General features: G+C 44.1%; 1 protein-coding gene across 1 annotated transcript in view; it reads right to left on the reverse strand.

Moving 5' to 3' along the window:
* The window catches only part of RETREG2 (reticulophagy regulator family member 2), a 1,615,599-nt gene that overhangs the window by 592,567 nt on the left and 995,525 nt on the right, over nt 1-27,507 (reverse strand). The gene's annotated exons all lie outside the window — the stretch shown is intronic.

Genomic DNA, 27,507 nt, shown 5'->3' on the forward strand with positions numbered 1-27,507 from the left:
CCTGCTTTGGGGGTGGGGGCACTCCATTGCTTAGATCTCTGCATAGCCTGAGACTGTAGTCTGGGTGGTCTGTTTCCCCTGGCTCTGGCTTGAGATGGCCTAGAGGGGGCTGGAAAGGACCAGTTTTTGGAAGGGCAATGCTTACTGAATCTAGGTGGTTGCACTTGTAAGAATTCTTTAACAGTCTGCATAGACTTAGCTTTTTCTTCCATCTTTTTAAGAACCTCTTCTGCTTTGGTGCCAAACAAACTGTCCTTGTTCAAAGGATCATCTAGTAACTTTGATTTGACATGGTCTGGCAAGGTCTGTTCCTTCAGCCAAACGTCTTCTCAGTACAGAACCAGTGACTGCTGCCTGGCAAGATACTTCTAGGGCATCAAAGCCACACTGCAAAGTATGCTTACTGACTTGACTTGCAGAGTGCATAAGCTCCTGCAATTCTTTATTTTCTGCACAGTCTATAAAGGTAGCCACTTTTTGTTTAATAAGTTCCATAATATGTTGCTGGTACTTCAGCATGTGAAACTTGACAATTCAATGCCCTAATAGCAAGAGTTGCAGAGGTATATACCTTCTTACCACATCTGTCCAAAGCTCTGGAATCCCTGTCTGAAGTGGTGGGATTATTGGCTGTAGTTGCCTTGATACCTTTAGGACCCTGGGAAATGATCTCTGGGACAACAGTAGGATTCTTGAAAAGAAATTTGAGAGTGTGAAGTACTCTGTAGTACCTGTCTGGTTTCCTAGGGGCAGGAGGTAAAGTATCAGGAGTAAGAATGGATTCCATAAAAACAACAACTTCCAGGACAGGGGGTATTGCTAAAGGCCTGTGCTGTGGCAAATCTAGGAATTCTCTGAGTCTCTTTTTGGACTGACGACAGTCTTGGCATTCCCTGAATCAAGCAATCGTCTAAGTATGGGAAAATGTGGATATTTCTCTGCCTGCAGGATGTAATGGCTAGAGCCAGGCACTTTGTGAATAATCTGGGCTCAGTAGATAAGCCAAAGGGAAGTGCAGAGAACTGATAGCGCAGACAGCCTGCCCTGAAGTGGAGATATCTCCTGCAAGACTCCCTTATGGGGATATGCAGATAGGCTTCTTTTAAGTCTAGGGTGACTAGCCAGGCATCCTTGGCTAGCATAGGGAGAAGCTGTTGCAGGGTTAGCAATTTGAATTTTGGGACCACCAGGAGGTTTTGAGAATTGACAGATCCAGGATTGGGCGCAGAGTCTCCTCTTTTCTGGGCATCAGGAAAAGTCTGGAGTAGAAACCCTGTCCCCTTTGTTCTACTGGAACAGGTTGGATGGCCCTGACATTGAGCAGGGAATGTACTTGCTTTTGAGCCTCTGCTCACTGGTTTGGAGGAAGGTCTGGAAACCCGCTTGGGTTTGGCAGGGAATGGAAGTAGAATCTGCACCCCTGGGATACAATTTTTAGAACCCATCGGTCCTGAGTAATGGACATCCAGTTTTTGGCATGAAGGCCAAGTTTTCCTCCTAGGGGCGCAAGTAGATGGGCAGGGCTGGGAAGGATAATTGACGAGTTATTGTGAACTTTTACCATAAGGGGGTGGCTTGCCACTCCCTGTTTTTGAGGTGGGAGCACTCCACTGTTTAGATCTCTGCATACCCTGAAACTGTAGTCTTGGTGGTCTGGTTCCCCTGGGTTTGGACTGTAAAGGCCTGGAAGGGTCTGGAAAGGATCAGTTTTTTGTAGGCCAATGCCTACTGAATCTAGGTAGCTGCACTTGTAAGAATTCTTTAAAAGTTTGCAAAGATTTAGCTTTTTCTTCCATCTTTTTAAGAACCTCTTCTGCTTTGGTGCCAAACAAATGGTCCTGATTTAAAGGAGAGACTAGTAATTTTGATATGACATGGTCTGGCAAGGTTTGTTCCTTCAGCCAGGCATGCCTTCTAAGTACAGATCCAGTGACTGCAGCCCGGCAAGATCCTTCTAGGGCATCAAAGCCACACTGCAAAGTATGCTTATAACTTGGTTTGCAGAATGCATTAACTCTTGTACATCTTTATTTTCTGCAAAATCTGGAAGTAACACCATTTTTTGTTTAATTTGTTCTACAATATGTTGCTGGTACTTCAACATATGAAACTGGCAAATTCAATGCCCTGATGGCAAGAGTGGCAGAGGTATATACCTTCTTACCCTATCTGTCTAAAGCTCTGGAATCCCTGTCGGAAGGAGTAGGGTTTCTGGCTGTAGTAGCCTTAATACTTTTAGGCCCCTGGGAAATGGTCTCTGGCTCTGCAGTAGGATTCTTAGAGAGAAAATTTGTGAGAATCAGATACTCTGTAGTACCCATCAGGTTTTCTTGGGTCCGGTGAAAAAGTGTCTAGAGTAAGACTGGATTCCATAAAGACATCATCTACAACATCCAGTACAGGGGGTATAGCTAGGGACCTGTGCTGAGGCAACTCTAAAAATTCTCGGAGTCTCTTTTTGGACTGAGGATAATCCTGGCATTCCCAGTGGAAATGCTCTCTTAAAGTATGCAAGGTTTCACCAAAATAAAAATCCTCTGGAGGGGAGGCAGAGGGAATGGATTCCTCTGCATCTGAATCCTCAAAGGTAAATAAAGGTATGTCCTGGTAATCAGATGGGTCAGTCATCGGACTCCTGGCCTGGAGAATCAGAAAGAAACTCAATTCTTAGCAGGTGAAGGCTGGCTTCCCCTAATTAGGGTGATGAGGTCTTCAGTCATTCTTCTAAGCATTCATTTTTGAGCATGCCTTTTGGTCATCAGTTTTCTAGGCATAGTGCGTACTCTGGGCCTGAGAAACTCAGTAGTTTAAGCTAAAAAAAAAAGTTGTCGGTTTAATGCGAATACCGGTAGGTCGGAATACATCCTCAGAAGCTGGTACCTGCATAGCTGCTCCAGATCCATCCAAGGTAGAGACATCCACAGGTTCCATAGTCGAAGAAGCATCTCGTGGCATACCGGACTCCAAATGGGTCTCAGCAAAGGCCTGCAAATCTGTAGAATTGGGCATCAGGGGCTGCAAAGGCACCTCACTGAGTACCGGTGGACTGGCGACTAGCTTAACGGAAGCATCGTCGGAAGTTTTTGATCTATGTGGTCTGTCTCTTATCTTTGCGCTTTTTCGGAAGATCGGTAGTTGAATGGCTTACCGAAGCCATTTCAGAATACGGAGAACGAGAGCAAAAGAATTTAGCGAAAAAAATAGCCCAACGACAAATGGTTCAGCCGTTAAACAAGGCACAAAACCGACAGGGAGGGATGTCATGGTATGGGACTAAACAGGTGATGCAGTAAGAATGAAAATCTCTGTGAGGTATTTGCTTTCCACAGGCAAGACAATTGTTAACTTTTTCTGACATCGGTTAGAGCAAGAAAAAACAATCCCCGGGGATTTGAAACTCGAAAAACGAAAATTTCAGGTAGCGGCCAACCGGCACTTGCAAACTGCTTCTACTTCGGGCTCCTTCTCAGCAAGAAAGGCTGATGTAATGGCGTTGGCTGCCTGTTTTATACCCCTTGACGACCTGACATCATGGAAGAAGTGACAGCATCCGAGGCAGAAATCCCAAGACTCTGGTATTTGGGCCGACTGAGGGCTACCTGCAGGCATATAACCCAAGTGTGATGACTGCAACAGTGAAACACGAAGAACATCAATAAGGAGACAGAAATACATAAAGGGTAGTTGGAGTGAACATAAAAAAGGAATACTTATCTATTCTTATAGTAAATATCTTGAGCAACTTTTTTATTTCACTGTCTTTGTTTTCACAACATTGGCAGGGTAGCATACAGAGCTAAAAATCCCAAAAATGATTACATGCTCCAGGTAGCATCTCCTGAATTAGCTCAGTGAAACCACCTGTAACCAAGGAAACAACCACCAATTTGTAATGCTTCATAAATGTGTGCCTGCAATATGCTAATGCCCCAAAGACAACAGAAGAAAGTACAGCTGCTCAAGTTCTTCTTACCTGTAAAAGTAGATGTTTGAATTTCTAACTGCCTCAGTGGTACTTTAGATTATCTGTCAAGGTAACCCAGTACAAGCCAGACTTTAAAAGCTCAGACTTACCTCCCTCCCTTTCTCTTCCTGTGACAGCAGACTGGTGAGACAGAAAGAGAATGAAGCCTTCAGCTGTGACAGGAAGTTAGTGTGCAGGCCTGACGCCAGAATCATCTAACACGATTAATTTCACAGTGAACCACAATACCATATAAAAACCAACTCCAACTGAATCAGAGAGTTTGAAACTCAACCTCATCCACCAACAATATCTGGGATGACAGGTGGGTGCTGCCACTGAGGCAGTGAGGAATTTGAACAGCTACTGTTGCAGATAAGTAGGACTTATGTAACTGCACTATATGTTCATCATTCCCACTGCCTCAATGGCATCTTGGTAGATTCTCAAAGCTTACCCTAACTCTGCCTGGAAGTTGGAAGGATAACGCTCTGGGAGCCCCAGGAGAAAAACAAAGTCTGCTCTGGACCTTGAAAAGGAATCCAGTCTGCAGTGCTTTGTGAAGGTATGAACAGAGGGACCAGGTTGCTGCCTCTAGACTGCTTCTAGAGTCCACCCCTTTCTAATATGCCTTCAAAGAAGACGAGGCCAGAGTTAAGTGAGCCTTAACTTTGCCTAGAAGATATTTTTATCATGGTGGGACTAATAGAAAACAACAGCAGAGGGCAACCATCATGTAATAGTTTGCTTAGACATAGGTTGACCTTTCTTAGCCCCTGTACAGGAGACAAACTTTTAGTTATGTACTTACCATAACTTCGGATGTATGGGATCCATCTCGCCTACATTCATAACTGATGGGTTCGGAGCCGATCCATCGGCTCGGCCAACTAATACACTAGCACAAAGTCTCTCATTGGCTGGGCTACTCCCTATCCCAGGATGCACTACACCTGCTTCCCCAGATCTTGTTTGTTCGCTTTCATACATCCATGCAAACACAGAAAAACTAGTAGTCACTATAACCAACTAAAGTTCTTCAAGAAAAGATCACCAAAATGGGACTACAGCTCCTTTAAATCCGAATGGAAGGGGGAAGGAGGGTGGGTACTTATGAATGTAGATGGATCCCATACATCCGGTTATGGTAAGTACATAACTAAAAGATGTAATGGGATCCTATCTCGCCTACATTCATAACTGATGGGACAGCGTCCCTAGCACCTAAAATCCTGGGTGGCTCATTGGATAACACTCCTGAGAACTGTGGAACCAAAGGAAGCCCTGCCTCGAGAAACCACATCCAATTTGTAATGAGAAATGAAAGTGTGCGGAGAAGTCCAGGTTGAGCACAAATATCATCTATTGATAATTTGGAGTGAAAAGCTACAGAAGTAGCTATTGACCTAGTAGAATGAGCCTTGACTGGAAAGGGAAGCTCTTTGTTAGCCTGTGAATAAATAAAAATGATACAATCTTTAATCCATTTAGCTATGGAGGTTTTGCTACTGGTTGACCCAATTTGTTCAATGCAAAGGAAACAAACAATTGATTTGATTTCAGCGTGTGGCGGTTCTATTCAAGTAAAACGCAGTTGTCTATGGACGTCAATTGATGCAAGGTGTATTCTGCGTTATTAGAGAATTCTGGGAAAAACACAGGAGCTCTATAGTTTGTTGAATACAGAAAGAGGAGGCTACCTTTGGTATAAAGGAAGGGTTTAATTTCAAGGAAACTCTATGCTTGTGAAAAATCAAATAGGGAGGATCAGAACAAAGAGCTTGAAGTTCTGAAACTCGCCTGGAAGTTATGGCCACTAAAAAGGCCGTTTTCCAAGACAGGAATTTTAAATCACAGGTAGCAGCTGGTTCGAAAGGACGGGCAGTTAGGGCAGCAAGAACCATATTCAAGTCCCAAGCCGGGACAGGGTGAGATAATGGAGGCCTAAGGAGCCATGCCCCTTTAAGGAAAGCCTTACAAAGTTTGTGAGACATCAATGAAGGTTCAAATGAGGCATGAAAATTAGAGATAGCCGCTAGCTGAACCTTAATGGTAGAAACTGAAGAGCCCAACTGAAAAAGGGAGGCCAGAAAATTCAAAACCTCCGATACTGGTGCAGTAAGAGGGTCTATACCCCGTTCCTGAGCCCAGAAGGCAAACCTTTTCCATTTGCTGGAATAAAGTTTGATAGTGGAAGGTTTATGAGAAGAAGACAATATGTGGACCACGTCCGGAGAAAGAGAATTGTCTCGGACTAAGGATGGAAGTGGAGTAACCATGCTGCCAACTTCAAGGACCTGAGAGACGGGTGAAGCCGTCCTGACTGATGAGTCAACAGGTCTGGCACCGGATCCAGGAAACCATGGACCTTCTATCGCATGCCTCTGTAGGAAAGGGAACCAAACTTGACGAGGCCAGTGCGGGGCAATCAAAATCATCTAGCTCTCCAGGAAAATGGCCTTCTGTATCACCCTCGGTAGGAGGAAGCGGGGAGGCGTAGAAGACCGGGGCCAAATGTGGGTCAGAGCATCCCTGGGAATCTGTCCCTGAGAAGGGAACAGCGTGAAGAACTCTCTGCATTTCGCATTGTGAGGGCTGGCAAACAGATCGCAGCAAGGGAGACCCCAGTTGTCGAAGATTTTCGCAGTTACTCTCTGGTTGAGGGACCACTCGTGGGGTAAAAGAATGGTCCTGCTTAATCTGTCCGCAATCACATTGGATTTCCCGGTATGTGCGTTGCCATTAAGCGGTTGGTAGCTAAGTGCCAAAGTCTCATGGCTTCTCTGCACAGTGGGTAAGACCTGGTTCCACCTTGCTTGTTTATATACCAAACCACCGACATGTTGTCGGATAGGATAGCAATCGGACCTTGTGGAAGAGCGTGATGGAGAGCTTGAAGTACCAAGAGTACTGCTCTCATCTCCAGGACATTGATATGCAAATGCGTTTCCTGGATCTGCCATGTGCCTTGGACCGACCTGTCCAGGTAATGACCCCCCCCCATCCTACCTGGGAGGCGTCCGTAGTCACAGTGGCAACGGGACGTTGAGGTATAAAGGGTCGCCCCTGGTCGAGATTGGATTGGAGAAGCCACCAACGCAGATCTCGATGGCAACTCTCCGTGATCATGACTAAATGGTTCAAGGGAAGTTCCTGGTAAGACCATTGAACCGACAGTAGCCATTGTAAAATTCGCATGTGTAGTCTGGCCAAGGGAACTAAAAGTATGGTTGACGCCATCGAGCCCAACAGTTGTAGAATCCGATGGGCCGGGGCTCTTAGTAGGGGAAGACAGGATTTGACTTGATTTTGTAGGACCAGAATTCTTGCTGCGGTAAAAGGTGCACATTCTTTTTGTGTCTAAATCTGCGCCTATAAAAGTAATACGCTGAGATGGCTGTACTACAGATTTTTGCAAATTGAACGTAATCCCCAAGAAACGGCCCAAGGTGAACGTGGCATTGAGCGCCTGGAATAGTAGATGCTCGGAGGTGCCAGTAAGGAGCCAGTCGTCTAGATATGGAAACACTTGGAATCCCAGACTTCTCAAGTGAGCAGTTACCACTGCCAGACACTTGGTGAACACCCTGGGGGCTGTGGTGAGACCAAAGGGCAGTGCTCGGAATTGGAAATGACTGACTCCGAGGCGGAAGCGTAAATGTCTCCTGGACTCTTGAGCTATCGGAATGTGATAGTAAGCGTCCTGGAGGTCTATGGAGCACATCCATGCATCTTTCTCCAGCAAAGGAAGAATAGATTGAAGAGTGACCATTCGGAATTTGGATTTTTTTACAAAACGATTCAATGAACTGAGGTCCAAAATGGGCCTGAAGTCCCCTGTCTTTTTTGGTACCAAAAATAATCTTGAGTAAGTTCCTGATCCGATCTGGTCAATGGTGACAGGCTGGATGGCTCCTTTTTCTAGCAGCTTTGAAACCTAATGCTGCCTGATCCCGCTGACTGGGTGGTACGTCCGGGATTTCCCTTAAAGAAAGGGGGGGTTTGTTGAAGGGGATGATGTATCCTCCGGTAATAATGCGAAGCACCCACTGATCGCTTGTTATGGATTCCCAAGCTTGTGGGTGCGCCACCCCGACTGGCTCCGGAGTTGCACAGTCGGGCAACAACTCAGGGACGCTGGTTGTATGAAGAACCACGAAAGGAATCGCGGTCTCCAAAGTTACGGGGGCCTCTGCCACCTCTGGGGCGGCGTCTTCCAGAATCCCCCCCCCCCCTGCCTCTGGAGGGGGAATCACGGAATCACTGGGTGGAGTAGGGAAAGACTTCTGAGATTTTCTAAACCACATTTTCCCTCCTCTCTGAGCCTTGGGGTAAGGCCTAGAAGGAGCGGAAAATCGGGCCCCAACAGCAGTCAAAGTCTTGCCCTCCTGCTCGCACCGAGTTAGTGTGTCCTTCACCTTGGGTCCAAACAAAGATGACCCATCAAAAGGAAGACTTGAAGGCCTCAATGAACACAAGCGTAACCAGGCATGTCTCCTGAGGGCAACGCCTGTTCCAGGAAATGAGCCTCATGGACGAGTTAACAATGGATAACAGGGTAGTCATCTGCCAACAGTCGGGCTAGCGCCTCAGGTAGATTACCAACTAGGGAGTCATTTAGCTCTTTAAGGAGATCCCTTTGGAGCCTAGTGAAATGACATAAATAATTCAGCGACCGTAAGGTAAAGGCCGCTGAAGACAACCTATCCATGCTCCTGGAATCCTTATTAGGAGGATGAACAGACGTTGAAGCCTCTGCCACGTCCTGCTGTGTGGCAGAAGCCACCACCAAAGCATCTATAGGCACACCCTTTGTCAAAAATTCCTTCTGGGGGGGGCTGACAGAAACTTATTGGGTCTCGCAGGCACCGGTTCCACAGAATCAGGGTGTTCCCATGCCCTTCGAGAAACCAAATCCAGGAGTTCATCGAAGGGCGGAGACACCCAGGAGGCAGAAGGCTGGGCCCCAAAGGCCTTGAGGAAGACTGACTCCTCAGCTGAAGGGGTTTTGGCTTGCCAGTCACCTCTCTGTCTCAGAATCTCCAAGATATCTGAGAAGGAGATATCATCCGAAGATGATTTGGGGACCCTTCTCGTCATCGAGGTCAGTATCCGATGTAACAGACTCATCTTGGGAGTCTACGTGCTTCCTCTTACACAATTTCTTCCGTGGGGGTTCGTCCAAAGCAGTTTCGGATGGACCTCCCGGAAGAACCGATGGGGTATCCTCAGGCCCTGGGGCCCCGCTGCCGGGGAACTGCAACACAACAGAGGCACCAGTCTCCAAATCTAGGGACGGTGAGGTAGAATCCTGCTGAACCGGCAAAGGCATGGCCACTCCTCATGGCCTCAAAGGCCGGACCTCCAGAATCCAAGGAGCTCACTGGTCTAGAGGCCACGATGGCACTGGGAATTCCAGCAGCCGATGCTCCGAGGAAGACTAGGCAGCACCCAATCCCAAAGTGTTCCCCTCGGGCCCGGCTGAAGAAGTCGCAGTACCAAACCCTGAACCGGAGGACAGGGTAGGAAGCATAGTCGGAACCGAGAGACCTCGAAGGGGTCTCTGCTCCGACCGTATGGCTCCGCTTTGCTCCACCACCACTGACTCCAATGGCTCCGAGGAGGTTGGAGGAGGAATCGAATGTGTTGGAGGGGGGATCGGCTCTGAAGCTAACTGTGCTGGAGCCGAGACCAATTTAGTAAAAACTGGAGACTGGAATAGCCTCTGTATCACTCTATCCAGGTCCGAATCAGAGAGTCTCGCTGATTTAGAGGAGGTAGACAATCTAGAAGACTTTCCTCTCGGCTCCGAGAGAGAAGGGGACCGGCTCCGAAACAGCTCCAACGCTATCAGCGCCGGCTCCACCACAGCATGGACCACCATCGGCGCCGAAGGAGCAGCCGAGGGGGAAGAGTCTGAGCTGCACACCTCCACCGCCCGAAGCCATTGGAACCGATGGAGGTGATTCACCTCTCGATACTCCAACCTGCGGCTCCAAAACTAATGGAGCCGAGGCAAGAGGTATCGAGGCAGACCCTTCGACCCTCGGCCCCGAAGTCAGTGGAGCCGAGGAAGAAGAAGTCCATTTTTGCTTTTTAGTAGACGGTTCCGACGGACTTGATCTTTCTTTTGGAAGCAACAGGAGGATCTAAGGCTTCCTCAAAGGAGGGTTTAATAAGCCCTTTCAAAATCATCTTGTTCATGCGTTCTTGAAGAACCCTAGAGGAGAAAGCATGACAGACACTACATGTCTCCTGCAGATGTTTTGGCCCCAAACAATAAACGCAAACTGAATGGCTGTCTGTGATGGACATTTTGTAACTGCACAGTGCATTTTTAAAGCCTGACTTCTGCTCCTTTGACATAATACAGGCACTCAACAAGCAATAAGACTATCACAAAAAGCGCCAAATAAAGACACAATGGCACGAGTACTGAGGAAATTTTACCTCAAAAGAACACAGTGAACTGACACAGACAAAACAAGTAAAACAACTAACCAAAACTTAAATAGCACTTAAACAGTTGTCAAAGGTAGGCAAAGGCCCTCTAAAAACGCCTTGCCCGACTGAAAAAATAAAGTACTAGAAATCACTCAAACACAGACACGAGATATATAAATTACAAAGAATAGCTGTTAAAACAGCTGTTTGGTTAATATATAGAGAAAAACCCCAAGGTCAAAGACCAGTAAAAGCTAAAAAAGAACCACTTAGCTCCAGCCAAGTCGAGACCACGTCCAGCTTGTAAAGCGAGATCTGGGGAAGCAGGTGTAGTGCATCCTGGGATAGGTAGCCCAGCCAATGAGAGACTTCGTGCTAGTGTATTAGTTGGCCGAGTCGGAGCCGAACCCATCAGTTATGAATGTAGGCGATATAGGATCCCATTACATCAGCTGTTCAAGTCTTCTTGTGTGCATATAACATATGTAGAATATTTTCTCCATTTTTTGGATCCTCTGGGAAATTAGTGGTTCAATTCAAGGTAAATTCAGCAACAACTTAAGGTATGAATGATGGATTAGTACGTAATATAATCCTGTCTTTGTGAAAAAATCAGATAGGGTTGGCCCACCATGAGAGCTTGCAGCTCGGAGATTCATCTTGCAGATGTTAGATCAAGGAGTAAATGCAGTCGTCCAAGTATGAACTGTATATTACCCCAAGTGGCAGGTTTAAGAGGAGTCTCGTTTTATAAATTGTTTGATCACAAAAAGAAATGAAAAAGAGGCACCCGTAGGCAGACAAGTTGACACAGCTGCAAGACGCACTTTGACAGAAGCATATGACTAACTTTCCCTTAGTAGTTCACACAAATATTTAAAAAAAAGAGGGGCCAAAACCCTTTCAGAACCTCTGTTATTGGCTAAGCACCACCTAGAAAACCTTTTCACTTGTCAATGTAACATTTTCTACTTGCAAGTTTTCTTGCCTCATTAAATACCTAATGCACATCCTCATGGAACAAGTGCCTAAAAGGTATCAAAACAGAATCATACAGGCTGGCAGTTGCAACTGCTCTAAGCTGGGGTGTACCATTTGCTACTGATGATGTGTGACCAGATCCAGTCTGAGAGGAAGCTTGTGGTATTTGTCCTTGGCAAATTCCATTACAAGGCAGCGCCAAATTTACATGGGCCGAAAAGGTGTTACCACAATGGTAATTCATTGTGAAACTTTAAAAGCAAGTTGGAAATCATTGGAAACTGAAATGCATACAGGAACATTCCTGACCATGGGAAAGGTGCAGCTTCTGTCTTCTAAGCATGGCTGCAAGAATGTCTTGAACATAATTTTTTCAATTGTCTGTTTTTGAAACAACACATCTATTGGAGGGGGTTCCCTACATCTGGATCAAGTCCTGGAAGATCTCTACACGGAGCTACCACTCGTGACGGTCTGTACAAAATCTACTTAGTCTGTCTGCCACTGTGTTTTGCTCCAATGGAATGTAAGAAACCAAAGAGTCAGAACACTGTAGAGCCAGCTACCAGCCCACCTTGTTTATTCAGGTACAACATCAAGGTATTGTCTGTGACCATTACAAGAGAACCTGGAATTCATAAGGGGTGAAGAACTTCTGAGGCAGGAATCACTACCATCTCTTTTACATTTGTGTGCTTTGGCATGTCCTGAGGAACCCATATGCCTTACACTAACTCCTATGGACACTACTCCACATACTAAATCTGACGAGTCCATCTGGGTAGACTGGATTGGGGTCTAGACAGAAGCAGGGTGCCTTGGATTCAAAGGTGGTTGATTCTGCCATCACTGCAGTTCCTGTTTCACAAATCCCAGTACCTGGAAATCCAAGGAAAAAAGGTGCTGGGTCGAATTCTTCAAGTACCACTGACTTTCTCATGTGTTGGATGGCTAGTAATATCATGAGGATCATTGATGCCATGAGGCCTACAATTTACTGAAAAACGTTTGCTGAGGCCACATCTAGGAGAGAGAAACCTAAGAAAATGCCTTGGTAAGTCAGAACTTTGTCAACTGGCAGTATGGCTATACTTTTTATTGAGTCTATCCAACACCCAGGAAAACAATTTGTTGAGAATGTGTGAAGAACTTTTGAAAGTTAAGTTTGAAGCCCAGGTAGGAAAGGGGGATGCAACCTTGTAGAAGGACTCCAAGCATCTGGAAAAGAATCTACATAAATCAAGTTATCTATACAAGGAAAAATGTGGACACTTGGGCAACCACTGCACTGAGGCCAGACACTTTGTGCACAAAAGAGATGCAGTAGACATCCCAAAGGGTAATGCAGAAAACTGAAAATGCAAGCCAAACGCAACAAAGCTCAAAATATTCATGAAATTGGCAGAAATAGGAATATGATGATGAGTGTCCCTGAGATCTAGAGTTACCATGAAACAGTTGTCTGGAAGCATCAATAGGACAGACTGTAAAGTAACCATTTTGGAACTTTGACAAAGGTTTTTAGAAAATAAAAATTTAGGACATGTCTCCAGGCATGCTTCTTTTTTGTACCAAAAACGTTCTGGAGTAAAACTGTTTTCCTCTGTGTAATCATAAGGCACTGGTTCTATGGCCCCCTGCTTCTACCATGTGATGGAGCACCAGAGAAAACACCTTTGGGGGAAGCAGGACAGTCTGACCCCATTACAACTGAATGCACTTTCATATTAAAATTCACATTTACTGTCTGAGAATATTTACTGGACAGTTTAACCCCGGATGTTTTGACCCAAATAAAATTTAATAAAAACATTCTTAATATTTTAATAAGGACTTTTAGATAAAAATTTAATATAATTAACATTTTAATATGTAAATGTTAATTTAATTAACATATTTAATATCTAAATATAAATAACTTGACACTAGTTTTTAACATGTTAATTAAATCAATCATGAAATTTACACAGAAAGTTACATATTTAGCATACTTGAAGATTTAACTCAGTGTATCTAAAGTTTCATTCAATTTTATGCATTTAATTGTTATTAAAGCTGGTTTTATTCTCCAGACAGGGTTAGTTTTTTTACTTTGCTAATGTGAGTTCTCTATGACTGTACCCGATTATAGGCCAGTAATGTGAATAATATTTTTTTTGGTTTAATGATAGGTTATTTCTGCACATTTGTGTATGACTGTTGTATGTTTTTGCTATTCTTGAGTGTTAAAAATTATTATAAAGCCTTGTTAACTAGGTCATAACAACAGCACTGAACTGTATTCAAAGTGTTACAGATCTAGATAAAGAATGTGTTAATGCAGGGGTCAAAATGTCCCGTACCAGCTGTGGCTGGCCTGCTGGGAGTGGGAAATTCCCCCCCGGGGGGGTGTTCTATTTGCTGCCAAGTTATTATTCTCAGAACCCATTTACCTGAGACTATTTCAGGCCAGGCTGTAGGGTTGACAGAGGGCATGGTAGAAGAAGGAAGACGGGGAAGGGCAAGAAGTAGTGTAGGTAGGGGTGATCTGTCACTCTGCATTGTCATTCCTTTGCACAGGACTGAACCTTTTTTGGAAAAGAACCCTTCTTGTTTGGTTTCAAATTATCATCCTCCTGCCATTTCCTTTTGGATCCCTAACTACTGTTTAGCCGAGATTTTTGTTTTACTGCCCCTTGAAGGAAGATACCTTGCTTGGGAAAAACTTGGGTACAAGCAACATTCTACATAACCCATGCATTAAACCATCTCTATTATCACACTGTTTGAGAATCTGTTTAACAGATGGCCCAAACACCAATTCAGAACTTACAGGTGTATACAAAATTTCAACTTTTAAATCATCAAAAAAGTTCATTACGTAGCCAAGAATACTGCCTTAATACTGTAGAAGCAGCAGCATTTCTCGATACTTTACCTGCATATTCAAATGCACCTCTCATAGCATGTTTCAAAACCTGAGTTAAATAACAATTTCATTAATGTAAGACTTTTGTTCTGCAGGTAATGATGCAGCAACACCATACAAACTGTATGCACACTGTAAAATAAAACTATGCACCTAGCTTTGATAATTTAACATTCTAAAGGCTAAACTACAAGAAAAAGACATCCTTTTTGCCCTGAAGATCTAACCATTTTCTGTCTCTCTGGGGTATACTCCCAAACTCTTGTATCAGAGGCACATGGGATAAATGCAAATGACCCTTATGAACATCAGGTGTTTCAGGTAACTGGCGATTCTGAATGCCCATGACTTGTTTCGTTTTAATGGACAATTTCAGGCCAACAAAGCCAAACCCCACTAGCATTCAGAGTCGCCAATTAGCTGAAACACCTGATGTTCATAAGGGTCATTTGCATTTATCCCATGTGCCTCTGACACAAGAGGTTTGGGATGGTCACTCAGTGGAAGTTCTAACTTTGCTGGAGTTTTCATTTTGTTTTTACTGATTGGTTTTTCAGTGACCTTCTCACTTATTATTTTAGTCTCTCTGGGGTATTGGATTAGATGAAGCCAAGGACTTTTTATTTCAGTAGGCAGCTGGGAAGACTGCTGCTGGTTCGGCAGTCAAATGAGAAGAGAGACCAGTCATATCCAAGAAGACCCTAAATTTTGTCCATGGGATAATGGTGTCCCGCAGGCATCTTTATAAACTTCTATCTACCTTCCAAGGGTGGCAAGAGAGGGGGGACAGACACAGAATTGGGCATCTCATCCTCTGTAAGATCATATAATCTATCTAGCTCTGGGGAAGTTTCAGACTGCTCTTAAGCAAACACATCACTAAATATAGCAATCATCTGAGGAAACGTGAACACTTGTTTGGACTTGACTCAGGTTCACTTCTGTAGAATCAGACTGACTGGACTCAGTGTCAGCTAGGAAATCACCATTACCCTCATCAGATTCCGCATAATTCTCTGAAACAGAAAGGTCTCTAGCCAAACTAACAGTAGAGCCATGTATGGGCACACAGCCACCAGAATTAGCTGTCTGCAGAACACTCTTAGCCAAGGAAACCACATCAGTCTTATAAACTAGAATCGGATTATAAACTGCATGATGAAGTTTTTTTTTTCTTGTGAACTTCACTACTAGATAAAATAACTGGGGATAGAGTACTATGTTTGGCAAGGGGTCCCTTACACCGGACTATTCCTCCACCTAATGCTTTTGATTTTCCCATACCTCAACCATGACCCACACTTACACAACACACACCCACATATGTGGTGGTCCTCAACAAAAACACCCAAACAAAAGAGATCTTACAGGCAAACTCCACTGCCCACCACACCACACACAGTCCACATACCTGTCTCTCACAGCCACCAAAGCCTAAACATAAACCCAACATATTAATCATAGGAAACTCCACTGTGAGACACACAGATGTGGCCCTCACCAGGCTGGATATGGAGAAAGTCACAGTTAGCTGTTTGTTAGGTGCCAGAATCCGCCATATCACCCATGCACTCAAGTCTATCAACAACAGGTACTGTTATGACTGGTGGCATGAATGACTTGAGATGTACCTCCCTGGACTATATGGAGAGAGACATGACTGAGCTCGATGAATGTGTGTCACCAGGCAGGCAAGTCCTAGCCTTAACCAGCATTCTACCATCACCCAGAATGATGCCTCAATACAAACAGAAAATTACTGACTTTAACAACTGGCTTAGTTTCTGGTGTCATTCCAAGGGGATCCAGTACCTGACAGCCTGAGAAGACATGACCAACAGACCACGATGCTTTGCCAGAGATGGCCTACATCTGTCTCCTTTGGGCTTCAGGCAAAGACTCCTGCCTCCCCATAGTGCCTTTTTTAGGCAATACCATGAGATCAAATTTACCAACACGAAAATTTCTTCAAAATGCAAATTAAAGGTCATGCTGCTAAATATGAGGCGTCCAAACATGAAAATGCACTCAATGCAGGCACTCTTAACCCTGGAAGATGCTGACATTTCTGCAGTCACAAAAACCTGGTTAAAAGCTGCAGAGATCACCCCAGCCATATCAGGTTACTCATCCTATAACACACTCAGACCCCAGTCTGTGGGCAGCAAAGCAAAAGGAGGAGGAATTGCAATATATATTAAAGACATACACACCTCCAGGCTGGTCAAACAGTATGATGCACAGGAAACACTCCAGGTGCAGTTAACCATTGACAAGACCCCTATTCAAATCATAGCTAGCTGCAGGCCCCCAACTTTGACTCAAGATGCCTACTCCATCTATCTGGACCTCTTCAAATCTAACAAGATTCAACCCTTTACCTGATCCTGGGAAACTAACTATCCAAAGATAGACTGGAAGAACCACTCATGCCAAAACACAAATGCCCACAGATTCCTTGATTTCGATTTCATCAGTGGAAATGTCTTGGACCAGTTGGTCTACACCCCCACGAGGTGGTATCTTGGACTTGGTATTAACCAACAGGAGTAACCACTGCAGCACCCCTACAGTGTCATCCTCCCTGGTAAGAGCCGACCATAAAGCAGTCACTTTCGAAGTCACCATCTCCCCTGCCCTGACCCCCCCCCCAGCTAGGGTCAAACAAAAAAACATTTTCAAAGCTAATTACAACCTCCTGAGGGAAGGTATAAACAGCTTTACAGCCCTGTCTTCCTCCATAGGAACTGGCATATATGTCCAAACCTACACCAAAATACTACACGAGCATTTATATAGCTGCATGGAATCAGGAATACCAGACAGGACAAAATCCTCCTCCTCAAGTACGAGTAAAACCTGTCTGGTGGACATCTACAATAAATGAACTATATAATAAAAGGAAAAAAAATTGCTGTCCAGGAGCAAGAAGGAGCAGGTGCCCAATTGGAAGCAAACTCTCCTTAGTGTGAACAAGCAAATAAGAGCACTAGTGAAATCCTCGAAAGCAAACCAAGTCCAAACTGACCACATCTACTAAAGACAATCATAAAGCCTTCTTTACATATGTCTGCATTCTCGAAGGAAGCACTAAGATCTGCTCAGAACTGGTGGTCAAGGACACCACCTACACAAACACTGTAGATATAGCCAACCTGCTGGCAGACAGGTTCACAGAAAACTTCACCCCTCTGTCCCCCTCAGTCAGAAAATAAGGACATCCCCAGCACCTGCCCCCCCCCCATTATCTCTAGGGTGCAAGTAATCACTGCCCTCTCAAAGGCAAAAAAATACAGCCTCTATGGAACCCGATAACATCCCAGGGTGCATCCTACATGAACTCGGGCAGGAACTTGCAGCACCATTAGGCACCCTATTCAACTAAAGCCTGAGTACCGGCTTTGTCCCAGCCAAGTGGAAAGCAGTCACTATCATCCGTTTGTACAAAGGTGGACTGTCCACTGATCCAAGAAATTACAGACCCATCAGCCTAACTAGCCTGATCTGCAAGACCATGGAGCGGATCATAAACCTCAATAACAAGGACACTGACAACCTCCAAACACTTGAACCCACACCGTTTAGTTTCGTCAAGGGAATGCCATGCCTGTTAAATCTGGTAAACTTCTTTGAGACCGTCACCAAAGCCATGGATGACGAGAAGACTGTGCACACTGCCTACCTTGACCTGGCTAAAGCCTTCAATACTATTCCCCACTCAGGTATAACAGATAAACTCTCTCAACTAAGCATCAATCCGTATGTTATCAGATGGGCAGCAAACGGGATCAGTGATAGAACCCACCTAGTCAAAACAGGGGAAGCCACCTCAGGCAGTAGACCTGTAATTAGTGGTGTACCCCAGGGATCAGTTTTGCAGCCTCTGTTTGGGATATACTTTTATGAGGTGCAGGGTAAAACCAGTCAGCTATGGCTGACCAAGTCTGCAGACGACAGGAAGCTATGCGCTGTCATCAATTCCCCTAGTGATGTGGACATCCTCCAACAGGGTCTCACCCAAACAAATGACAGGTGCCAGAAACAGCCTCAAAATCTGAATCCCAAAAAATGTATCATCATCCCCTGTGGGGAGAGTGACGTCCCCACAAATTACCACATTAATAAGAAGGTCCTAAACACGTTATCAGTCGTGAAGGACTTGGGCACCCAGGTTGATAGCAAACTGACTTTTGACCACCATTATTGCCTCCGTTGTACTGAACGCTTTTAAAATGGCCCACCTCATTAATAAGGGTACCTCATCCAGGGACAGGGAGGTCATAACATCCCTGTATTCTTCCATTATAAGACCCATTTTAGAGTACAATGCTCCTTTCGACATGTACCTCACAAAGCACATGCATCAGATGGAGAGACCATAGAGGTTCCTCACCAAGAGGATCCAAAGGCTCAATCATCTACCCTATACAGATAGGCTAAAAACCCTGTCTCTCTACTCAGTCTCATACAGACTCTTCAGAGGTGACCTCTGTCTGGCATACAAAGCAATCTCAGACCCCACACTGATGAGACTGCTGCATATCCACAAGTCAAGCTCCAGAGTAACTTGCATGTTTGTTGGTAGCACAGATTTGTGGACGGCGACTCCCCCTTCTGTGGAATGGTCTCCCTCTCCATGTCAAGCAGAGTACCTCATTAACCCTTTTTAAGCGCAACCTGGATAATTGGATGAGGAACAGGAAATACACCACTGGGATTCCCACCCATGTCCATACTGCACAGGGGCATCAGGTGCTGACTTGCTGAACATAGGCTAAATTAATGGCTAGGTTTGTAAGGGCCTCAGGGCCAAAAGCCTAGTAACTTCCTGTGATCCTATGGTCCAGGTACTAGAACAGCCCTGGAGGATGTCTCTAACCCCCTGTTCCATAGTGGTCAGCAATGCTACACTACAGGTAGGCATGGCAAACGGCTCTAATGGAGTCACTAACTACACAGAGCCATATTTTCTTCTATTTTTTTTCTTTTTAGGGGCATCAGGATTTGATGGAAGGTACCAGAGTTAGAATCCATAAAGTCAGGGGAGAGAACACCAGCCAGAATTATAAATCGTCACTACTGGATTATGTATCACAAATAGCACTTAAAATTTGTAACAACAAGCATGTCCCCACACAAGCTTTGCCAAGCTGTCCTATTGTCCCAAAAACAGAAGTTAAAGAATTTACAGCACACAAAGTCCAAATACCAAAACAACCAATGTGCCAAACTTGCTTTGGAAATTAGCTCCACACACTATCTACATTAAGCTGCCATAAAAAAAATGAATAGCAGCAATTTATACTACATTTTATTATGAGAGAGAATAAAATATCCACAGTGCATTCAAATAAGTTACAAAAAAATCATGATCCTATGTTAAAAACCCACAAAGTACAGTCATTCATTTAGTAAATAATGTATACATGCTGAAAAAATTCAAGTTCAGCAATATTTTCCTGTCAAAATACAAAAAAGTGGAACAGTAAAGTCAGGTCTCCAGTGTTTAACAGCATATACAGACACTGCACTTCTGAGAGAAGTGCTGAGAATTCCCACTGAAACAGTAGAAAACAAACATTTGCCATAGAAGCCAAATACTGCTACAAGCAAATGTTTCTACAGAAATTACTGTAAACAGAAAGAGAATAACAAAAATAACAATAGTGAGAGGAAGCTGGTCCCCAAATGGGGCTTATATGAGCAGTAAGCTGGAAAAATCAGCACCGAATCCCATTAAGAATCAGAGGACTTTCTTTGGATGTCAGAAAAAGACTTGAACACACACTTCCTGTTACAGATGAAGGTGTTCCTCTCAGGATACTTTTGCCTTTGTGGCTCCAAAATCAGAGGCACTTCTCTACCCCACGTCCCAAGTGTTCTCTCCATCCAGCTGCTTCAGTCTACAATAAGATACACTGGGTTCTTGTATTTTCTTAACAGTTATGGTTTATTTCATTTTGGTTCAACCTTGTACTTGAAAAATACAAATAACATTTTACTGTGTTAAATTCTGGCTAAGTGTTTTGCCTTCTGCTGTTAATGTGTAGCAAGTATATTTGCCAATTTCTACTGGTCTTTTTTTACAGTAGGATTCAGTGAAACCATCTACTTTTTGCTTTTTGTACTGCATTTACATCAAGTAAGTCTGTAGTGTGTTGCCATCTGGCCAAGTGTTTTTTCTCTCTGCTAATCTGTAGTGCATACCGTACATATGTAGATATATGTTTCTACTCACTTCTACTGAAGGTTTCTATTGTAACACCTGATTTTATGTTTGCATGTACAGCACAGTTAATGCATAATGTAGGCGATTGTTAATATATGAAAGTTTGTTTGTGAAGGGTTTTGTCATTGGCTAGGGTTGCTTGTTTCTTCACAGGATCATAGGAGATTACTAGGCTAATGGCCCTGGGGCCCTTACAAGCCTAGCCAAGAGTTTATCCCCAAAAAAGAAACCTCAATCAGCACCTGTTGCACCTGTCAATGAGGGACAAAGGTGGAATCCCTGGGACATATTGAGAAGTTATGTACCTACCATAACGTTCCATGTTAGTTGTCTTCTCTTTTCTCTTCTTTTTGATACCTCTATCCCGGGTGGCTCAATGGAACAGACTCTTGAGACTGTAGTCATAGGAAGCCTGGCTAAGGAAAGGAGTGGAGCAACCATGTGTGAGGTTGAGAAGAAGGAAATAGACGCTGCGATGACGACCCGATGAATCAAAAAGATCTGGCTGGGGGTCCATGCCACCAGCTGCACCAAAAAAAGGTGAAGATGGAGGAACGAAACCAAATTTGTTGAGGCCAATATCATTTCAATGAGAATCATTTGGCTTCAAAAAACGGGCTGGATAAGAGGAAAGGAGGAAAGGCATAAAAAGTCCCTGGGGCAATCCTGGGTCAGAGAAGCGTCTCTGGGGATGGCTGGCAGTGCAGAGAGAGAGAAGAAATGAAAATTTGGGGTTTTTGGTTTTTGAGTAGCAAAAAGATGTAACAACATGGGCGACCCCTAAAAAAAGAAAAAATATAGATTTGTTTGAGAGAGATAAGTGTTGAGGAGAGGGAGAGCTCTGCTCAATCTGTCCGCTAAATGTTGGTTTTCTCAGATGTCGTTGCTACCAGAAACCGATGAGAGGAGATCGCCCATTGCCAAAGTCTGAGAGCTTCGACACAAGGGGGGGGGGAGGACAAGTTCGCCCTGTGTTGCTATTATATTACTACAGACATGTTGTCTGTGTGTGTCTGTGGACTGCAATTGGGAAAGAAAAAAGTTGAGGGCTTGCGTCAAAGGACTAAAAGTAAATCTCTGCTTCTAGATCTTGCACGTCCATGAACCATCCTGCCCTGATAATGCCCCCCCCCCCGATCAGGGCATCCGATCGTAGTGACAGTGGCTGGGGGGGGGGGGTAGGGTCTGCCTCTGCCTTGGTGAACGGGTAAAGTAATCCACAAAGAAAAGAGGATTCTTGCAAATCTGTATCACCATTGGTTTGGTGTTGTTGTTGGTGAGACCACTCCACTGAACACATCTGAAGAAGAAGAGGAGTGCAGAAGAAGCCAGCCAAGGGAAGAAGGGTAATGGCAGCCGCCAGGCCCAACACTTTTACCAACCTTTCTTTTCTGCTAGAATGATTCTAACGTGACATAAATATCTCTAATTATATCTAAGTATGAGTAGCTGACATCTAGCAGTGTTTAGAACAGCAAGTTTAAGTTTGAATATATGAAAGTAATAGACTGGAAAGGCAATAATAAGGATTTCGAGATGCCCAATTGAGTCGCAATATTTGCCGAGTGTGTGCTTTGTTGAGAAGATTTATTGTGGAAGAAGCTGATGCCTGGTGGTGGCTGAAAGGAGCCAAGTCGTCGGCCCGCCGAAACACCTGGAAGTGACGACGCCAGCCATGAGGTGAGTGAACTGCACTGGGATACATTGGGTGAAAAGGGCAGGGCTCTGAAAAGGGCAGGGGGGACCAATTGGAAAAGCGGAGAAACCAGCGAAGCGGCGAACCTTCTTTTAGCCGGATAGTAATTTTCCTGAAGATCTACGATCCTTACATCTATTCCAGTTGTCCTTCTGTAAGAAGGGCAGAATTGACTAGTGTGACCATTTCGAATCTTGTCTTTCTCACAGACTTGTTGAGTCTGCTGAGATCCAATATTGGTCCAGTTTTGGGGATCCCTCCGACTCATCTAAGTCGGTATCTGAAGTGAAAGAACCACCGAGTCCACCTCCCTCTGTCCTTATTTATCTGTCAGAAGAAGATCCCCCGATTCTGCAGGAAGAGTCTGGGAGTCTGCCAGTGGGGAAACCTGAGGCGGAGGATCAGCTCAGGGGAGCTGGCAAGAGAGATGGAGAGATGTTGTCGAGGGACGCCCTAGGAGGAGCCCTCTAGGACAGAGTGCTGCAGGCTGTTGGTGCAGCCTTACCTCACTACACGTAAACCCTCCTCCCCTCCTGGGGTATTACCCATCAGAGAACCGAGAACTAAAACCCAATTGGTCAGGTAGCTAAGGAATTTTTTTCTCCTAGCTGCAGAGCAGAGGCCTGTACTACTACTCAAGGCTATATATATCCACAAGACTCACCCCCGACACTGAAGCCTGGGTCTTGAAGACTTGAAAGTCTTTGTCGGAGTCGACTTAGCGGGAGAGCCCTCCGGTTTTTGCCCCTCCCCTCAAAATCAATTGTTTCCTCCCTTCCTGACTCTCTGCTGAAGGGAATGACAAATCAACAGGAGTCCTGTAGGTGGAGGTGGAGAGGTCCCAGGAAGTAGAAGCGTGTGAGCTCGACGCTTCGAGCCATCTGACATCAGCTTGAGACCCTTACTTTCGAAAGCTTTCCTTCTTTCCTTGGACATAGTTGCAAAAAAACACACAACACACACTTAAAGAAAAACTAAATCCTAAAAAATCAAGAAATCACACACCTCACACACACACACACACACACACACACACACACACCCTAACAAGGGAGAAGGCCTGAAAGGGAAAAAAAAAAATTAAGGAGTAAAGGAGAAAAAGTAAGAAAAGGACTAAAATATAAGATAAAACTGTTAAATATAAGAAAAGGCAAAAAAAAAAAGCAGTAAAGAGTTTACCAGGAGTTGTTACCAGGAGCTGCCTATCAGCTTAGCGGGCTCAGCAAGTGCATGTGGCAAACCCAGGCATGGGGTACCCCACCGCCTGCATGGCTGTAGCCAGCGGTAATGGCCCGAGCCGGCATCGGCCCAAACCGAGGTCAAGGCAGGCAAATGGCATCGGAAAGATTTCACATTTATGGTTTCCCAGCCACTCATCAAGGTTGCGTTTGAAGAGGGTCAGTGAAGTACTCTGACATGTATGGGAAGTCTATTCCAGAGATGGGGCAGCCTCTGGGAGACAAACCTGTCTCTCCAGCAGGTTTTGTTGATGTAGCATATTACATTTAGGCCTATAGAGTGGGTAATGCGTGAGGAGTTAGACTTACAGATATGGAGCATCTCCAGTGGGGCAGGGTCTGACATAGCCTTGTAGGCGAGACACAGATCACCTCTGAGCAATCTGTATGATACTGAGTACAGTGATAGTGATTTAAGCCTGTCCACATAGGATAGGTGTTGGAGCCCATGGATTCTCTTTGTGAGGTATTTCTGTGGCCCTTCCAGGTGGTGCAAGTGTTTGGAGAGGTACATACCAAACGGGGCATTATACTCAATTGTAGGTCTAATAAAGGAGGAGTACAGAGAGGTAATAACCTTTTTTCTGGATACAATCCCTTTACTTATGAGATGAACCAAGTAAAAGGCGCTTCTGACCACCACCGTCACATGATGGTCGAATGTGAGATTGTTGTCAACCTGAGTACCCAGGTCTCTCAACAGGTTGCGTGCTTAGTGGGTTGCCGTTGATTTGGTAATCAGTAGGGGCAGTGTTTCTGCCAAATAGTATGATAATACATTTTTTGCATTTAACTTAAGGCCATGACTTTGGCACCAATCATTTGTAGCTGTGAGACCCTCTTGCAGTATGTTAACATCAACTGGGAGTCAATGACAGCACCCAACTTAGTCATCCACAAACTTGGTCAGCCACAGGCCCTTTTGTCTTTGCCTGGCCTCTGAGAAGTATATGCCAAACAGCAGGGGTCCCAGGACAGATCCCTTGGGAGCACTAGTGACAAGTCTGCTGTCAGAGGTGGCAGCAACTTGTGGGTCCTGTGAACCAGTTGGCCACTCTTCTGACTAGATAGGGATTAACACCAAGCTGTGTTAACTTTTCAATGATGCCCAAGTGAGGGATTATGTCAAAGGCCTTGGCCAGGTCAAGGTAAGCTGTATGTACTGCCTTTCCCTCACCCAGGGCCTTGGTGACAGTCTCAAAGAAGTCAAGTAGGTTCAATAGGCAAGATCTGCCCCTGAAGAATCCGAATTAGGTGGGGTCAAGTGATTGCAGACTGCCTATGTCCTTGTTTATGAGATCCATAATAATGCACTCCCTGACTTTACAGATCAGACTTGTCAAGCTGATGGGGCGATAGTTACCCAGGTCAGTAGTGGCACCAACTTTGTGCAAAGGGATGACAATAGCAGCTCTCCACTCTGCTGGATTGAAGCCTGTAGTTAGGCTGTGGTTGATTAGAGTGCTCACATACGTTTCACACTCAAACTGCCTTTTCTAAGTGCTTAACTATTACATTTTCAGACTGTTATGTTGTGTAGCTGAGAGTGGGAACAAACAGATAGGCATTCTACCTTTCCCTCTAACATCTGGAAACCTAGATCTCATGTACTGTTTTTGGTCTGGAACCCTCATTTACTATGCTGATGATTCTATCAATCTGCACTGCTCAATCACCACCAGAACTGCTTTCAAAAACTCAGCAGTCCTGGCTAAGAAATTCCCAATTCTTTCTTAACCCAAAGAATAAACTAGTACTCTTTCACCCCCCAAAACACCTCCCGTCACTGATCATTTCAACATCATTGCTTCCGACAACAATGTCATAGAAATAATGAAGGAAACCAAACTTCTAGGAGTTATCAATGACAAATTTTCATTTGACCCCCATATACAGCACAATATAAAGAAAACTAATCAAAAACTGGGACTCTTACATAGACACAAACATTTCTTTACTAAAGCAACCAAAACTACCCTTGCAAAAATATTTTTACTTCTCTCCCTTCCTTACGGTGTCCCTATCCTAACTTACAAACTTACCTTAAGCAAGATGGAACAGTGCTACAACAAAGTTGCAAAGTTTGCCACAAACTCTAAATATCACACACAGCACTGTAAACCACTACTAGATCTAAACTGGCTTGAAATCCCCAACCAACATGCCTTTAATTCAGCTATTCCACCTTGCACAACCTTATTTTCAAGCCTTCTGCCTGCCCTGCACTAGACAGTCTAGTGAGACCTTACACATAAAATTGATCCATACGATCAGAAGACAAAAAAAAACTCTTAGTAATCTCAAAACCCACAAGAAAACCAGGTCACTCTGTATTTATACTCAGCCTCTATACTATGCAATTCACTACCTCTAGCTGTCAAGGTCTATGCCTGGCCTAACTCATTTCAAAGCCTCTTAGAAAATCATCTCAAAAATACATGGCTCTGCTCCTGCATAAAGCCTGCCTAATGCTCAGCTCTTCCACTTCTTCCACACTGGCCTCATCCTCCTCTTCTGTCACATTTCACTCCATCAGAGTCTGCAAGATACTAAAGCTTTATAGAAATGCTAACTTTCTATCTTTAGCTACAAGACACTCACCCACCTCTACCTACCTTCTCCCTTCTCTATTGTATGGTGCTCCTCTTCTAACCAACCTCACAGCTTCTATCTCCTCAAAACTTGAAAGATGCTACTACAAAATCGCCAAATTCGCTACTAACTCTACTCATTCTGCACACCATTGCATCTCCCTCCATAGTCTCCAATGGCTAGAACTCCCTAATCATCTCGATTACCTCCAACTTACTACTGCACACAAACTAATTTTTAAACCCACCACTTACCCTGCACTATCTAATATCTTGCCCTTCTACACTCCTCTCAGGCCCCTAAGATCAGGCCACCAAAATCTTCTTTCAGTATATAAACCTAAACGACCACCTGGCCACCTCCTACTTTCTTATACTATAGCAAAAAAATGGAACTTGCTTCCTCCCCTTCTAAGAGTCACTACAAGCTATGAACAATTCAAATCTCTTCTCCATTCTCACCTCTCCCAAAACTGGAATTGTAATTGTATACTTCTTACCTAGATCCCATTACATCCTAGTTCCAATTTTCTCCCTCTTGTCTCTCTTCTTCCAACTCTCTGCTCAGCTCCCCATCCTCTACTTCTTTATCTCCTTTCTCTCCCCTGCTTAAACTCTCTATATATTCCTTTTACATCCTCTCCTCCCCACTGCCTACATGCCTATTCTCACAAATGTATCTTTTACCTTTTTCATAAGATGTACTTTTTCTACTCAAAAATAAAATTAATCTTAGTCTAACTGATCTTTTTAACTTCCTCCTGGCATCTTCTCCTTTAAATTCTTTGCACCTCCTTTTTCCTACACTTCTCCTCTGATTTACTTCTTTTGCATTTCATATCTATGTATAATTTATTTTTTCTCTCTCTTCCATGTTAACAATACAATTGTATAAAAATGTTATTTTTTGCATGTAAAATTGTTAAATGTGCTATGTTTTTGGAAACTGTTAAATGTGCTATGTTTTTAGAACACAGAGCCTTATGTGTGTAATGTATTTGTAATATGGAGCTTTTCTCCCCGGGCCTCCACTGAAAACGGGCTTTCGGGCCCAGTGGACTTCCCCGGTTATCAAACTGGAAATAAATAAATAAATAAATAAGGCTCTCCTAACTCCTTCTGTTTCTATACCATATCCATAAAACTATTGCTCGGGCTGTAATGTCACTATTCTTAACTCTCTCACGATCTTTCTGCATCACTAACTTTCTGGCTATTTTCCTAACTAAAACCAACATTATATTTTTTCATGTACTATAACAGTCAAGGTCATACACTGTACTACCTACATACTATTTTCGTACACTATTTACTCATAGGCTATATACATGGTGAGAGTGACTATAATGGTCTGTAAAGTTTTAACTCTACAGAATTGTCTAGACGTGTAGTATACCTTGTAACATACTTTATGTTCTTTCAACTTGTTTTTGTGCACTATTTCTCATTAGATTAT

This window comes from Protopterus annectens, chromosome 6.part0 (assembly GCF_019279795.1).
Source record: "Protopterus annectens isolate FY-2018-M chromosome 6.part0, PAN1.0, whole genome shotgun sequence".
In the NCBI taxonomy this organism is placed as follows: domain Eukaryota; kingdom Metazoa; phylum Chordata; order Ceratodontiformes; family Protopteridae; genus Protopterus; species Protopterus annectens.